This window comes from Schistocerca gregaria, unplaced genomic scaffold (assembly GCF_023897955.1).
Source record: "Schistocerca gregaria isolate iqSchGreg1 unplaced genomic scaffold, iqSchGreg1.2 ptg000214l, whole genome shotgun sequence".
Lineage (NCBI taxonomy): Eukaryota > Metazoa > Arthropoda > Insecta > Orthoptera > Acrididae > Schistocerca > Schistocerca gregaria.
This window is the reverse complement of record NW_026061742.1, coordinates 2,866,972-2,877,668: the sequence shown is the minus strand read 5'-3', so window position 1 is coordinate 2,877,668 and position 10,697 is coordinate 2,866,972.

Sequence of the window (10,697 nt, the reverse complement as noted above, 5' to 3'; positions counted from 1 at the left end):
ATTCTCATTGTACTGCTGATAGCGTTTGCTTAAACTTATGGACTGATTTTCTCTCAGGTTCATGAACATGTATTTTTATCTGTTATTACTTTTATGTTGTAAGTTCATGTGTCGCCCTAACCGCCGTCTGCTTCACGTCTGCTGTTCAGCGAGCTACCTTAATTTAAGTATTAACTGTATTTTTCTTACTTGTCACTTCTTCTTTCGTGTGTTTTTGCTTTTAGGAAGCTTTAATTGTCGAGTGCTAGTAATAGAGTTACATAGATTTCGTGTTTGTTTTGAATACAGTCAGAGAGAGTCCTTGTAGTCAGCCATAGTGCCAGTAATGCTAGTATTTGTTTTGAATACAGTCCAGAGACAGGTAGTACTATTTTCATTGTTTTCTACAAGAAGTCGTTAGCAATCACAGTTTAGTCAGTAATCAGCCACCTTTAGTGAATTAGCAGTCTACTTAAAAGTTGAAACTTCCTGGCAGATTAAAACTGTGTGCCCGACCGAGACTCGAACTCGGGACCTTTGCCTTTCGCGGGCAAGTGCTCTACCAACTGAGCTACCGAAGCACGACTCACGTCCGGTACTCACAGCTTTACTTCTGCCAGTATCCGTCTCCTACCTTCCAAACTTTACAGAAGCTCTTCTGCGAAACGTGCAGAACTAGCACTCCTGAAAGAAAGGATACTGCGGAGACATGGCTTAGCCACAGCCTGGGGGATGTTTCCAGAATGAGATTTTCACTCTGCAGCGGAATGTGCGCTGATATGAAACTTCCTGGCAGATTAAAACTGTGTGCCCGACCGAGACTCGAACTCGGGACCTTTGCCTTTCGCGGGCAAGTGCTCTACCAACTGAGCTACCGAAGCACGACTCACGTCCGGTACTCACAGCTTTACTTCTGCCAGTATCCGTCTCCTACCTTCCAAACTTTACAGAAGCTCTTCTGCGAAACGTGCAGAACTAGCACTCCTGAAAGAAAGGATACTGCGGAGACATGGCTTAGCCACAGCCTGGGGGATGTTTCCAGAATGAGATTTTCACTCTGCAGCGGAGTGTGCGCTGATATGAAACTTCCTGGCAGATTAAAACTGTGTGCCCGGCCACTTGCCCGCGAAAGGCAAAGGTCCCGAGTTCGAGTCTCGGTCGGGCACACAGTTTTAATCTGCCAGGAAGTTTCATATCAGCGCACACTCCGCTGCAGAGTGAAAATCTCATTCTGGAAACATCCCCCAGGCTGTGGCTAAGCCATGTCTCCGCAGTATCCTTTCTTTCAGGAGTGCTAGTTCTGCACGTTTCGCAGAAGAGCTTCTGTAAAGTTTGGAAGGTAGGAGACGGATACTGGCAGAAGTAAAGCTGTGAGTACCGGACGTGAGTCGTGCTTCGGTAGCTCAGTTGGTAGAGCACTTGCCCGCGAAAGGCAAAGGTCCCGAGTTCGAGTCTCGGTCGGGCACACAGTTTTAATCTGCCAGGAAGTTTCATATCAGCGCACACTCCGCTGCAGAGTGAAAATCTCATTCTGGATACTTAAAAGTTGATTAAGTCTCTTCGGTAAATTGATTCCTTAGGATGGATAGGATGTGTGACTGCTGTGTACGGACGCTGGCCACTCTTCGCGAACAGCTGAGCGTGTTGATGGCCGCGGTCAGCCATCTTCAGGCTGCTGCCTCGGAGTGTAGCGGCAGTGGGGAGTCTGGTGCGTCGCATGGTGCACCTCAGGTGTTAGATGCTTCACCCACTGTCCCTGCTGTCGAGACATCTTCGCGGGTACCGGGCACAGTTGGGCCAATGTGGAGGCTGGCCGTGTGGCATCGCCCGCTCTGCCTGTGAATGGACATGTGGCTGCTCCTTCAGCAAGGTCCGAGCAGGCACACGGGGGGAGGAGTTTATTAGTTATTGGGAGCTCCAACGTTAGGCTGGTGATGGAGCCCCTTAGGGAAATAGCGGAAAGGTCGGGGAAGAAGGCCAGTGTTCACTCTGTCTGCTTGCCGGGGGGGTCTCATTCGAGATGTGGAGGGGGCCCTACTGGCGGCGATAGAGAGCACTGGGTGCACCCGACTGCAAATTGTTGCTGATGTCGGCACCAATGACTCCTGCCGTCTGGGTTCAGAGGTCATCCTCATTTCGTACAGGCGGTTGGCGGATTGTATGAAGGCGGAAAGCCTCGCTCGCGGGGTGGAATCAGAGCTAACTATTTGTAGTATCGTTCCCAGAACCGATCGCGGTCCTCTGGTTTGGAGCCGAGTGGAAGGCTTAAACCAGAGGCTCAGAAGATTCTTCGGAGAGCTGGGGTGCAAATTTCTCGACCTCCGCAATAGGGTGCAGAAATGTAGGGTCCCCCTGAATAGGTCAGGCATGCACTACACGCCGGAAGCGGCTACGAGGGTAGCGGAGTACGTGTGGAGTGCACATGGGGTATTTTTTAGGTTAGAGAATTCCCTCCCTAGACCCGACAAGACGCCTCCTGAGACGCGGCAAGGCAGGAGTAGGCAAAATGCAACAGGGAATAACAATATTAATGTGCTAATAGTAAACTGACTACGAGACAAGAAAAAATGTATTCATAGGTGAAAGCTCAAAGCTACGGGTAAAATGTCCCTAGGCTTATCGTCTCAAAGAAGAGATGGCACAGAGAAACAAGTGGGCATGTCTTACATAGCAAGCAGCCATTTAAACCGACATTTAGGACCTTCAAATAAGGATTTGGACTAAAATACTTTCATATTCGCACTAAGTGTAAATAAAACTGGTACAATCACCAATAAACAAAATTATTTTCATTGTTTTCGGGGTTCCTTTTGCCTTTCGGAATAAATATATTGCGAATCAGTAGTTAACATGCCTGGTTCCCCAAACAGGAGACGACTAGAAACTTCCGAAATGTGGTGGTGTAGAAGAATGCTAAAAAAGCTTTGATCGAATAGCTGAAGGGGAGATACGAAATCAGATTAGGGAGCAGAGAAATTAATGGCACAAATTGACAAAAAGAAGCGATCGTGGGTAAATGTCATATTTCGATTCCACCCATCCACTGTGACCCATGACGTTCTGCATGACGTTGATTAGTTGCATTTCGAAGGATACCAGTGGCCTTATTAAATGTTAACTGTGATTGCCTTCGTTTCTAGAACAATTTATAATGTTCGTTAACTATGATTTTTTTCGGAATATATCGTGATGAACTCTGGGAGGAACCACTGAACACAGCTTAAATTGTCGTTGAAGAAACGAGTAGTGATTGTATTTTTATCTTTCTTATCCGACACGTTGGGGTATCCAAGGTATAATGGGGTACACAGTTGAAAACTTTGATTAAATGTACAAAATTGATAAATAAGAGAGCCACAAATTTTTATATGAACACATTATGATGTATTAATCAGAAAAATACAAGAACATTGCCATAAAATAAAACAACAATATTTTCTGACTCAAAAACAGAAATTTATATCATTTGCACGCGGTAGTATGGGGTGGTAAATACAAGTGATTACAAAAACGTATAAAATTATCGGAAATGCAGAAAATATTGGCTTGCTCGGAATTTTTTTTAGTTCCAAGTGAGTATTAATGTCAAACTACAGTTTTCATGTATCGTATCCTTTTCTTGAGGCTGTTTACAAAATTCACACACGGGGAGACACTCATCATCTTCGCTATCTATTCCTGCACAAGAATCGTGTGTCCATTTTTTGCACGTGGAACAAGCTACCCAACCTCCAACTGATTTTGAATATAACCCACCACAATATACACATTGACAGTCAGAACTTTCCTCGTAATCACTCTCGTTAGTATTGTATTCTCTCTCCTTTTTTCCATTTACCTTCAGATTCTTTCTCTCTTTTTTGAGTTCTTAACTTTATTCTCTTTCGCAAAAGGTTTTCTGTTTGCTCTTTCTTCTTTGTCAAAGTTCTTTTTTCTGTTTCTCCCATTAATGACTTTTAACTCTTTTTTTGTACGGCGAATCAGTTAAAACAACGTTCTTCCCCATTTTCAGTCTCGCTCTTTTCTTGCTTTCGTTAACTTTTGACAAGAAAATCAGAATCTCAGGTGAAATATGAAATGAGGAGGTTGTGTTGTCAGTTGTCATCCAAGAGCACCCAAGATTAGAACAATTAGCCCCAATAACTTTGTTATTCTTAGGCGGCAGTTCATTGTAACAAATAGCTGAAACCTCGTCCGCTTGATTATCCAGCCCGTTTGAGTCGTCTTTTTCAGCTGGTGTGCTAGGTGGAGGCAATTACAATTGTTCAGATATAATAACCCCTTTATCTGACGGCCTATCACGTCCGCTGTCAGTTGTGTGTGCCGGGAGGAAGTGTGCGTCGTGAATATGGATGGGTCCGTGGGCCATATTGCAGTAGCTTCGAAACCTTTAATAGCGGTTTTCATTTTTGCGCTTTAGACGAAAGCTGAACCAAAAAGCGTTGAAATTTGAAAGACAGTTACGACTTTCCCTGCGTGGCTTCGCAGCCATTTTCGAAGCTGATCACTATAACGAGGCTTTATAAAACAAACATCAAGCGGCTGAAGTCTGTGAGAGCAATGTGGTGGTGAAGAAACGCCACTCTCCCTCGCGTTGTCCATAACGTCATTGTTCGTGGTATGAGCTGAGTGGCCATCTGATATAAGGAGAACTGGGACGTGCTTTGATGCCTTAGAAAATACCACAAATTGTGGAAACCATACAAAGAATGACTCTGTGGCCATCCATGCGGTGCTGTGGACCTCAGCGCAACCTCCTGCTGCCAGTCCTAACTCAAATTCTTTCTGCTTCTTCTTTCGTGGAAAAATAATCGTAGGAGGAATGTCAGCTCCGCTTGCTGAAGTACTAATGAGGCTGGTTGCAGTTTCGCCCCTTTTTGCAGAGGTTAACGATCGCACTGGACGGTTCCCTTTGCAAGCTGCGATGTTCGATTGGTTTTTAGCATTAACCGAGACGCCTGTTCCATCACAATTAGTTATTTGAGAAGTCATTAGTTTGTGATTGTCAGTTACATTTGTTAGCAACGAAAAAAACCTATCGACAGCTACTTTGTTAAAATCAATGATTCTTGTACTAGATTTTGCTTCGGGCTTGCGAACAAATCCGAATTTGCTTCTTCATTGTTTCATGATGTAATAAAGATTTCTATTTGTTTTGCTCGAAATTTTCGAAAAGGTATCTGGGGAACGTGCAAAAATTGAAATGGCAAAACTGTGCACCTGCCGAAATACGAGTGCGTATACTCATTTGAAAAAATGTTCCTAAACTGCTTCTGATACGCTAGAGGTTACCGCACAGTAAACAGCAATTGTAGTTGACCGTTTGCCTGCACCGTATAGAGTACGGCCAATAAAATATTTTTGTAGGGAGGACACATCATCTCATCCTGAATGAAGAGTTCATCTATACGTGTAAATGTAACCACTTGTGCCAGAGGGAGTGTGTTGGTAGCCTTACTGTTCATGTTGTATATTAACATTACAGATAATATAAGTAAGCTCACATATTTCGAAAATGATGCAGATATCGACATAGAGGTAACAAAGTCCGTGTGAAGCGATATACACATACAGGGGATAATAAAAATGTGACCACCTATACTTGCATCTACATGGATACTCTGCAAATCACATTTAAGTGCCTGGCAGATTGTTCATCGAACCACCTTCACAAGTCTCTATTATTCCAATCTCGCATAGCACCCGGAAAGAATGATCACCTGTGTCTTTCCATACGAGCTCTGACTTCCCTTATTTTATCGTTGTGGTCGTTTCTCCCTACGTAGGTCGGTGTCAACAAAATATTTTCGCATTCGGAGGAAAAAGTTGGTGATTGGAATTTCGTGAGAAGATTCCGTCGCAAAGAAAAACGCTTTTCTTTTAATGATGTCCAGCCAAAATCCTGTATCATTTGTGTGACACACTCTCTCATATTTCGCGATAATAGGAGGACGTGCTGCCTTTCATTGGACTTTTTAGATCTACTCCGTCAGTCCTATCTTGTAAGGATCCCACATTTCCCAGCAGTATTCTAAAAGAGGACGGACAAGCGTAGTGTAGGCAGTGTCCTTTCTAGGTCTGTTACGTTTTCTAAGTGTTGTGCCAATAAAACGCAGTCTTTGGTTAGCCTTAACCGCAACATTTTCTATGTGTTCTTTCCAATTTAAGTTGTTCGTTATTGTATAATAATAATGGCGTGTGACGAGGGCCTCCCATCGGGTAGACCGTTCGCCTGGTGCAAGTCTTTCGATTTGACGCCACTTCGGCGACTTGCGCGTCGATGGGGATGAAATGATGATTAGTACAACACAACACCCAGTCCCTGGGCGGAGAAAATCTCCGACCCAGCCGGGAATTGAAGGAATCTTAGGATTGACAGTCTGTCGTGCTGACCACTCAGCTACCGGGGGCGGACGTTAGTTATTGTAATACCTTGTTATTTAGTTGACTTTACGGCTTTTAGATTAGACTGCAACTTCTCTCATAGTGATTAGTCCATTCTGCTTCACCAGCAATATTGCGGGATCAGTAACGACCTGATTTGTTGATATTGCGGGCGTACCTTAACTGGCTTCTGTCTTCATTGATTAGCGGCTACCTTTGAAATGGTTGTACCACTCCTTTAGCCCTGCAGTACCCATTACTTTGTCCACAAACACACGATGGTTTCAACTTGAGAATCGCCAAGCTTGGAGCCAAATGTGATGTAAAGACGTCATTTTGCTCAGAATACTAAATCCAACGTGTACGACTTGCAAGTGTTCCGAAGTAGTGGAGAAAATCAGGTATGTGTGCTAAATATGCCTGAAAACATGAGCCCATGCGCGCCCTGATACCATTGTTGATTTCAACAATTAAAAAAGGTCGGATATTTTTTGAACAGCTCATGTATATAAGCCATCGCCAGTGATGTCGAAAGAGCAAGATACCCCTAACTACGCCAGTTGATTAGGTAGTTCGAATGGAGCGGTCTATTGTCTGACGTATCTCCATAACAGCTCCGAACCGAATACCCCAAAGTTCGACAAATGGTTCAAATGGCTCTGAGCACTATGGGTCTTAACATCTATGGTCATCAGTCTCCTAGAACTTAGAACTACGTAAACCTAACTAACCTAAGGACATCACACAACACCCAGCCATCACGAGGCAGACAAAACCCCTGACCCCGCCGTGAATCGAACCCGGGAACCCAGACGCGGAAAGCGAGAACGCTACCTTCACGTCAGGAATCAAGCTGAGCTCAGAAGGGCGCAAGTCCGGGTCTGTCTCAGGCCGATACTGATCTTCGGCCTGACGTGGCTGCTTGTCCTGTTCCAGGTGTTGCCCCTCAGTCTGCAAGATCCGAGCAGTCGCAGAGGGTGGTCTTACTGGTAGTTGGGAGCTCCAACGTCAGGCGCGTAATGGGGCAGAGAGGGGAAGAGAGGGGAAGAAAACCAATGTGCAATCCGTGTGCATACCGGGGTGAGTCATTCCAGATGTGAAAAAGGGTCCTTCCGGATGCCATGAAGGGTACAGGTTGCACCCATTTGCAGGTGGTCGCTCATGTCGGCACCAATGATGTGTGTCGCTATGGATCGGAGGAAACCCTCCCTGGCTATCTGATTTGGTGAAGACTGCCAGTCTCGCTAGCCGGATGAAAGCAGAGCTCACCGCTCACCATCTGTAGCATCGTCGACAGGACTGACTGCGGGCCTTTGGTAAAGAGCTGAGTAAAGGGTCTGAATCAGAGGCTGAGATTGTTCTGCGACCGTGTGGGCTGCAGATTCCTCGACTTGAGCCATAGGGTGGTGGGGTTTCGGGTTCCGCTGGATAGGTCAGGAGTCCACTACACGCAACAAGCGGCTACACGGGTAGCAGGGGTTGTGTGGCGTGAGCTGGGCGGTTTTTTAGGTTAGATGGCATTGGGCAAGTACAGAAAGGGCGGCAGCTTCAACGAGTTCGGGGCAAAGCAGGACATGCGGGGACCAAGCAGCAATCGGTATTGTAATGGTAAACTGTCGAAGCTGCGTTGGTAAAGTACCGGAACTTCAAGCGCTGATAGAAAGTACCGAAGCTGAAATCGTTATAGGTACAGAAAGCTGGCTGAAACCAGAGAGAAATTCTGCCGAAATTTTTACAAAGGTACAGACAGATAGAAATGATAGATTGCATGCAACCGGTGGTGGAGAGTTAGTCGCTGTTAGTAGAAGTTTATCCTGTAGTTAAGTAGAAGTGGATAGTTCCTGTGAATTATTATGGGTGGAGGTTACACGCAACAGCCGAGCTAGGTTAATAATTGGCTCCTTTTACTGACCTCCCGACCCAGCTGCATTAGTGGCAGAACAACTGAGAGAAAATTTGGAATACATTTCAAATCAATTTTCTCAGCATGTTATAGTCTTAGGTAGAGATTTCAATTTACCAGATATAGACTGGGACACTCAGATGTTTAGGATGGGTCGTAGGGACAGAGCGTCGAGTGACATTATACTGAGTGCGCTATCCGAAAATTACCTCAGGCAATTAAACAGAGAACCGACTCGTGGAGATAACATCTTGGACCTACTGATAACAAACAGACCCGAACTTTTCGACTCTGTATGTGCAGAACAGGGATTAGTGATCATAAGGCTGTTGCAACATCCCTGAATATGGAAGTTAATAGGAATATAAAAAGAGGGAGGAAGGCTTACGTGTTTAGCAAGGGTAATAGAAGGCAGATTTCAGTCTACCTAACAGATCAAAACGAAAATTTCTGTTCTGACACTGACAATGTTCAGTATTTATGGAAAAAGTTCAAGGCAATTGTAAAATGCGTTTTATACAGGTACGTGTAGAGTAAAACTGTGAGGGACGGGATAAACCCACCGTGGTTCAACAACAAAGTTAGGAAACTACTGCGAAAGCAAAGACAGCTTCACTCCAAGTATAAACGCAGCCAAAACCTCTCAGACAAACAGAAGCTAAACGATGTCAAACTTAGCGTAAGGAGGGCTATGCGTGAAGCGTTCAGTGAATTCGAAAGTAAAATTCTATGTACCGACTTGACAGAATATCCTAGAAAGTTCTGGTCTCACGTTAAATCAGTAAGTGGTTGGAAACAGCATGTCCAGACACTCCGGGGTGATGATGGCATTGAAACAGAGGATGACAGGCGTAAAGCTGAAATACTAAACACATTTTTCCAAAGATGTTTCATAGAGGAAGACCGCACTGCAGTTCCTTCTCTAAATCCTAGCACAAACGAGAAAATGGCTGACATCGAAATAAGTGTCCAAGGAGTAGAAAAGCAACTGGAATCACTCAACAGAGGAAAGTCCACTGAACCTGACGGGGTACCAATTCGATTCTACACAGTACGCGAAAGAACTTGCCCTCCCTTTTAACAGCCGTGTACCGCAAGTCTCTAGGGGAACGGAAGGCTCCAAATGATTGGAAAAGAGCACAGGTAGTCCGAGTCTTCAAGAAGGGTCGTAGAGCAGATGCGCAAAACTATAGACCTATATCTCTGACGTCGATCTGTTGTAGAATTTTAGAACATGTTTTTTGCTCGAGTATCATGTAGGTTTTGGAAACCCAGAATCTACTCTGTAGGAATCAACATGGATTCCGGAAACATCCATCGTGTGAGACCCAACTCACTTTATTTGTTCATGAGACCCAGAAAATATTAGATACAGGCTCCCAGGTAGATGCTATTTTTCTCGACTTCCGGAAGGCGTTCGATACAGTTCCGCACTGTCGCCTGATAAATAAAGTAAGAGCCCACGGAATATCAGATCATCTCTCTGGTTGGATTGAAGAGTTTTAACAAACAGAACACAGCATGTTGTTATCACTGGAGAGACGTCTACAGACGTTAAAATAATCTCTGGCGTGCCACAGGGGAGTGTTATGGGACCATTACTTTTCACAATATATATAAATGAGGTAGTAGATAGTGTCGGAAGTTCCATGCGGTTTTTCGCGGATGATTCTGTAGCAGAAGTTGCAGCATTAGAAAATTGTAGCGAAATGCCGGAAGATCTGCAGCGGATAGGCCATTGGTGCAGGGAGTGGAAACTGACCCTTAACATATACAAATGTAATGTATTGCGAATACATAGAAAGAAGGATCCTTTATTGTATGATTATATGATAGCGGATCAAACACTGGTAGCAGTTACTTCTGTAAAATATCTCGGAGTATGCGTGCGGAACGATTTGAAGTGGAATGATCATATAAAATTAACTGTTGGTAAGGCGCGTACCACGTTGAGATCCATTGGGAGAGTCCTTAGAAACTGTAGTTCATCAACAAAGGAGGTGGCTTCAAAAACACTCGTTCGACCTATACTTGAGTATTGCTCATCAGTGTGGGATCCGTACCAGATCGGGTTTGCGGAGGAGATAGAGAAGATTCAAAGAAGAGCGGCGCGTTTCGTCACAGGGTTATTTGGTAACCGTGATAGCGTTACGGAGATGTTTGACAAACTCAAGTGCCAGACTCTGCAAGAGAGCCGCTCTTCATCGCGGTGTAGCTTGCTCGCCAGATTTCGAGAGGGTGCGTTTCTGGATGAGGTATCGAATATATTGCTTCCCCCTACTTATACCTCCCGAGGAGTTCACGAATGTAAAATTAGAGAGCGCACGGAGGCTTTCAGACAGTCTTTCCTCCCGCGAACCATACGCGACTGGAACAGGAAAGGGAGGTAATGACAGTGGCACGTAAAGTGCCTTCCGCCACACACCTTTGG